Source organism: Corvus brachyrhynchos, unplaced genomic scaffold (genome assembly GCF_000691975.1).
Source record: "Corvus brachyrhynchos isolate BGI_N302 unplaced genomic scaffold, ASM69197v1 scaffold202, whole genome shotgun sequence".
NCBI lineage: Eukaryota > Metazoa > Chordata > Aves > Passeriformes > Corvidae > Corvus > Corvus brachyrhynchos.
Window position 1 is genome coordinate 69,705 of NW_008238132.1, and position 6,676 is coordinate 76,380.

The window sequence follows — 6,676 nt, forward strand, 5'->3', positions numbered from 1 at the left end:
AGCATAAAAGCATCTTATGCAGGGAACAGATAGAGATACATCCATATTCACACACACCACACAGATCAACACAGGCAGGAAACACACAACACCCACACAAACAGGCAGCCTGAACCCTGCTCCTCCTCTCCAGCTGATCGAGGTTGAAGGCTGTCAGAAGAACACCATAAGTGACTGTACATGCAGTTATAAATATGCACATCTGTTAAATGTGCATGTGCAATATTGATCCCTTCAGTAGCTGGCCCGGAAACTCAATCCATACAGTATCTAGTCCCTGATCATCTGGTCTCCCCAGCTGTGGACACACAGAGCTGTGAGCCCTTGGAGGTTCATGATTTCACTCCAGCCGGTGGCACTAAGATCTCTTTTCCTACTCACTGGCTAGTCCAGTTTCAAAATCATTCATGTTCATACACACACACACTCAGGATGGAGAGTTCACACAGACAGCAAAAACAGGGCTTTATAAGAAGATATGGCAACCGTGCTAATTAAGCACAAGGTTCTGTCAGACAACTCTACTGACAAGCAAATTAAATACACTCAATAAGGTCCTTTAAACCCTTCTATTTTCCCCACAGCAGTCCTCCCCAACCCATGTGTAAGCCTCACACATTGTAACAATTCCCTTAAAATATCCCATAATAAATTTTACACAAACACCAAAATGCTCTTCCGCCTGCATTCCATGATGAGTCCTATTAGCCCTGTGGACAGTTGCACAAAATTATAAAGTAAAGGACAATATATCCTAATCCTTATATAAATTCTCCTTGTGCAGGTGACATATTCAATTATTTTAAAAAAAAAAACCCTGAAGCCTAACATGATATAGTAACCAGTATCAGCAAGTTAAAAAAAAAGTTTTGATTTGTATACACACAAATAATTAAATTAATGTTACCAATCCTTCTGAGACAGACGAGACAGTGGCTCCAAAACATGTATTAAAATGTCTAATGCAAAGAGGCAAACAATTTTTCCACTAAGGGCTAAGTACAGATGCTTTACCCCACAACCATGAGGTTTAAATATTTGCATTAGCCACAGAAAAATTGGCAGAGAAACTGTCTGTAGTAGATCATAATCTTCCCACCTTTTTGTAGAGTTTATCTTGAAAATCTGAAATAATCATTAAGCATTCTCTCCTGAACATCATGTAAACTAGTCTAAACTGAACTAAAAACTAAACTAAACACTTTAGTAGAACTAAACTGAGCAGATGAGTAATTGGTTGTTTTACCTGGAGCTACTTCTTTACATCCAAATGGTGGAATGGACAAGAACAGCATTTTCTCCCAGAAAGAGCATGCTGGCCTTCCCAAATAGAACTTGATTTGCCTCAAAACACAAGGCTAGTCTGAACCTGTAGGCAAGCAATAAAGACTACTGCAGTCTGGTTTTAGTGAATTCACTGCCTAGGAGTTCTGCTTTCCAATTGATTTCTCAGTAAAGCTGCTGGATTTTGATGTAAGATTTTTACTTTAATCTTTGAGACTCTAAGTGATTACCTTCAAGTGATGATATGAAAGATAGCTGACAGCCACAGCAGAGGGTAACAAAAAGTCTTTATCTGGATCCCCTTTGCTGTAATCAGGACTTTCTCTGGCAAACAGCCTTGGTTTTTTGAACCTGTTCACCTTTAATCTCAGCACACAGATTTGTTTCTGTTTTCAGACATGTAGCAGAGCCCACCACTTCTCAGGCTATTTCCCTAGAGGAGATTGCAGCGATTAACTTCATAGCCCCTGTCTTTCTCTCCCCTTAACCCATGTGATTGAATACATTAGACAGATAATAACCCAACTTCATGCTGCAAAGCAACCATGCAAAGGGGGATTTCATAGCCACAACCATTCATGCTGGATACTCAAGAAAATGAGGCCATTTAGCTTTGAATGGAAAGCAAGAGGTGCACCATGAGCAGAAATTATTAGTGCTCAATCTCTAGTTCTCTTTTTCTTTTTTTTCCAAAAAAATTACTTTTCTGAGCATGTATCATACTACATAGTATTAAATAGGAAGGAGAGATAAAGGCTCCTTATTCCATCACCTGAGCCCTTCTAGGAAACCATTCTTCAAAGTCCATTACATGAAATTCATCAAATACATACTAAGCTCTTGGTCCTGAATAGCTTAAAATCCCAAAAGATCTTTCACAATCTACAATAGGTAGCAAAAGCAATAATAAAGAATAAGATTTTTTTTTAGTTACTAAAAGTCAAAATTAAGGAAAATTATATCATGACAGAATTTTAGGATTAAATCAAAACAATTCACAAACACTCCTCAAATATAAGCTTAACAAATGCTGTATTGCTAATGTGTACATTAAATGTCAAAATATTTCTTTATTTTGATGTGAAAAAGGTCATCTCTTGAGCATTATCATAACAATGCCACTTCTCAAATTGTAAATAAGTTCTCATTTCTGTTTTAAATTTTTACAGTTTCACTGTCAACAAATTTAAATTTATCTCATTAAAAGACTTACTTGCAAAATATTATTTTTTTTCAGGACAAATTTGACCATAATATGAAAGGGAAAAATACACATTTGTATATGTAAGAGTGTGTGTGTATGAATATAAGTATATATACAGAAATATGGAGAGATATTTATAAAATACACACTTCTCTGTGGGTGTACAGATACATACACACATATATGCACACTTCCATATTTGTGTGTATGTATGCACACAAGGTTCTCTGTGCTTCATATAATTTATAATTTCATCTTCCCTTATGGAAAGAATTTGTCAAGAATTCCACGAAGCTGAGTTATGAGCAAACTTGTCAAAGTTAAAAGTGAACCCTTAACTATTAAAGCAATAAAACTGTAATTGCTTCCCAGAAAAAATGCTAAGTCGCTTTCATTGCCACAAAGGAAGTGTTAATATACTGTAGTTTTCTATGAATTTGCAATAAACCAGTGCCTAGCACTGCCATTTCCATAGGCAGCTAACAAAACTTATCTGGAGCATTTATTGTTTTAACACTCTTTTCCAGACATTGTGGATAGATGATGACCTCCATGGAGGAGCTGCATTCTTTGTTAGACCATAGATGATAGCTTCTAATAATGTACACCATGACCCTGTAACTCCAGAAAAGAAGGAGTAAGGGAACATAGCTTTTATTTCAGCCCAGTAAATCTGCCAACATTTCATTCTACAGACATCTTAATCAGAGAAAAATCAGAGTTCCTCCTAGCATCCTCAGTCACTATTTTCATTCTTTTTCAATTCTTGAGACATCTTGTTCACATAAGATCAGAAAAGCCTTTAGAGACCTTTGGTACTCCCAGAATTACAGCTTGAGAATCATTGGTTCCAACCATGGCTCTTTCCTTGGCACTCTGCTCACATAATGTTCTGAAGTGCATGGTGTCATTTGGAGGGTAGAGCACAAAACCGAGTGACAAAAAGCATTAGAAAAAAAAAGAGGAGATGTGATTTGAGGTGGGAGGTTGAAGTAAGGGGAACAGACAGATAGATTAGAAGAACCCTGATATCTTTTCCTGCACATCAGCAAGCCTTCAACAGTATGAGAGGAAATATTGTCTGTTCAGATGGACTACTGCCTAATAGCTAAAGCAATTTGCGGGAGATGCAAATATGATTCCCATCAAATGGAGGAGGAATTTTCAGGTCAACTGTGAATGCTTTCACATCATTAACAGCTTCTCCTGCTTCTGTCCTGCAACATTTTAAAAAGGGAAACATAAACAGAAAGTTAAGTGCCTGGAATCTACTCGTCTTTGGCAAGTGATAGGCATCAGCCTGAAAACCAAGAATAAGAGATTTCAGGGCATTTTGGAAATTTAGGCATTGGCCAAAAAACCACACCCTTTCACAGCAGGCAGAAGATTAATGGATTACAAGTTTGCACTTCAATGATGAAATTTCACTGCAGCTTTAGTATAAAGAATTGAGGTTTTTCATTGCTTCTCAACCTTTGGTACTCTCCCAACATGAGCAAATCACAACATTCGTCAGAACTCTTCAATAAAACGCACAGCTTCAGGACAAGGCACCAGTACAAAGAAAAGCTAACCATAGTGTTAACAAGTTTAGGTGGTGATTAAGGTGTTGCCTTTCAGGGGTATCACAAATAACCCAGCAGCTACTAAAACTGCCTGAAGTTTCTTCACAGCACTCCAATACATCCCATGGCAACCCACCTGCTCTGTGGCAGCTGAGTGGTGTTTTGCCCTTCTGCTGCCATGACAGTGCTGGCATTAAAATCTAATCAATACAATTCTGTGTGTGATCCTGACCTAGCTTCAGAAAGGCATATAATTGGATTATCTATTGAATTATAACCTCACAACAACTGCAGATGGGGCTTTTTTGTATCTTAGTCAGTCAAGGACAGGTGAAGTATGAGAGCATGTTACTGAAAACAGGAAATTCTATTAATAAGTCTACATTTAATACATTTCAGTATGACCTGAATCTCCTCGAGTCTAGAAACTTAATATTTCCAATTTATTAGCAGAGTAACTTTGAGAACATGAATAAAGGAAAGAATTAATGGAGAGAATCCAGTCTAGGAATTGTCTTCTTTTCCTTCTGTCCCATCCCTATCTCCAGAGATCTGAGTTTATTCCTCCCCAGGTCCCACAAAGGACTGAGAAGCTCGTTAATTATCAGATAACAAAATGCAGTCATTTAGCCTATGGCATATAAACAAGAATTAGGAATTATGTTAGCACTATAGGTTTCAAACTGACTTCTGTGGCTGCGTTGCAGTAGTAGCACAAAGCACCAGAAGCATTTACCTGAAGTTTACCCTGCAAGCTTGTCAGTCAAATTATTTCTGAATCATTCCTGGATCCTTGGCTGGGTACAATACCTAGAGTGGATCCCATGAGTAAAACCTTGTATCTTTATTCAGCATTACTACCCTTATTTAGGGTTGGGGCAAAACAGAGATCTACTCTCTTTTGAAGGGCAATAGGAACTTCAATGCTATTCCATAGGGACATGGATCTTAATAGTCATGAGCTAATTAAATAGGACTGGACTTTTCCTGAGTGCTTTAATTAACACATTCCTGACTAAGAGAAAGGCAATAGCCATGGAACTACTACAGGTATTTAAAAAGAAAGTCCACAATCATGGCACAATCCTTTCCTAACCTCAAGCAGCTGAGACAAAAAAAAAAAAAAGTTCAGACACCTTGGTCTAGAGAGAAAGAAGTAGAGAACTAAGGAGAGGCTTTTCATAGACCAGAAGCTGACAGCTAAATGCAAAATAATTTCCCTCTCTTCTGCATCTTTTTTCCTTCTGAAAAGCTTCTCAGGGCTGTTGGTTGCCCAATGTGTTGTACAGGTGTATGAAAATGAAATCTGGCTAAGTTAATTTTCCCCACAGCAGCCCTCACAGCTCTGTGCTCTGCATTGGTAGTTGGAAAAGTGTTGGTAACAAACCAGTGTTTGGCTCCTGCTGAGCAGGGCTGGCACAGCCTCAGCGCTGCCTCTCCAACATTCCACTCTCACCAGCAGGCTAGGGGTGGCAAGACACAGGCTTGGGAGAGGACACAGACAGTGCAGATGACCCAAACTGACCAAAGGATATTCCATAAAATATGATGTCTGCTCAGATATAAAAGCTAAGAGAAAAGAAGAGGAGGAATCAGGGGGCATTCATTGTTTGTTACTCATTTGTTATTTACGATGTTTGCCCTCTGGAGTAACCACTACACGTGCCAAAGCCCTGCTTCCTGGGAAGTGGCCAGACATCACCTGTTGGTAGGAAGTAGAGAATAAAATCTTTCGGGTTTTTTGTTTGCTTCCATGGGCATGACTTTGCTTTAGTAAATTGCCTTTATCTTAACCCACAAGGCAGTTTTCAATCTTGTTTTCTCTCCTGTCCTGCTGAGGAGAGGAATGACAGAATGACTTGGTGGGTGCCTGGTGTCCAGTCAAGGTCAACCCACCACAGTAGAGAAGCTCAGATACCTGTTTGGGGACTGTCTTTGAGTCGTACCGTGGGCATCTCATCCAATGTCTTTTCATTTCAAATAAGACATGGAGTTGAAGAGGGGAAGAAAGGGGATTGTGTTTTTCTTTAAGCTTCACACTGTGACTCATTGGCAATGTCCCAGCACCTTATGCTGACAAGCCTCGATATCCCAGCACATCACAAAGAGAGAACTAGTTGTTTAGGCTTCATTTAACTACTATTTTATCCCATAGCCAGCTTTGATTTTCTCTGTTTATTCTGTTTTAAAGGAAACAGCAGTTAATATCCCAACGTACATTTTATTGCTGGGTTATGGCAGGAGCCTATCAGTGAATAACCATAGCTTTTGGAATATGCCAGGAAGTATTGCTGTGAAATAGTCATGCAGGCAATTGGACAAGAAATGCAACAAAAGAGTGAAATTCCAGGATGACAATCAAATCCACTCTGTTATTATGTTGTTTATACCAAAGCCCATGGCTCTGCTATTGTTAAGGGTCTTGTCAGCTTTTCCATTATATGTTCTTATTTTCAGGGATTTGTTTGTCACAGTGATTCACTTCAGGCAGAGTAAAAACATTAGGAGACTAAAATCTGGCCAAAGGCAAAGAGCATTGTTTACAGCTGATAGTCACAGTTGGACCAACTCTCTGCTTTAACATGTCAAAAAATAAATGGAGATCTAATCATGTCTTCCTATA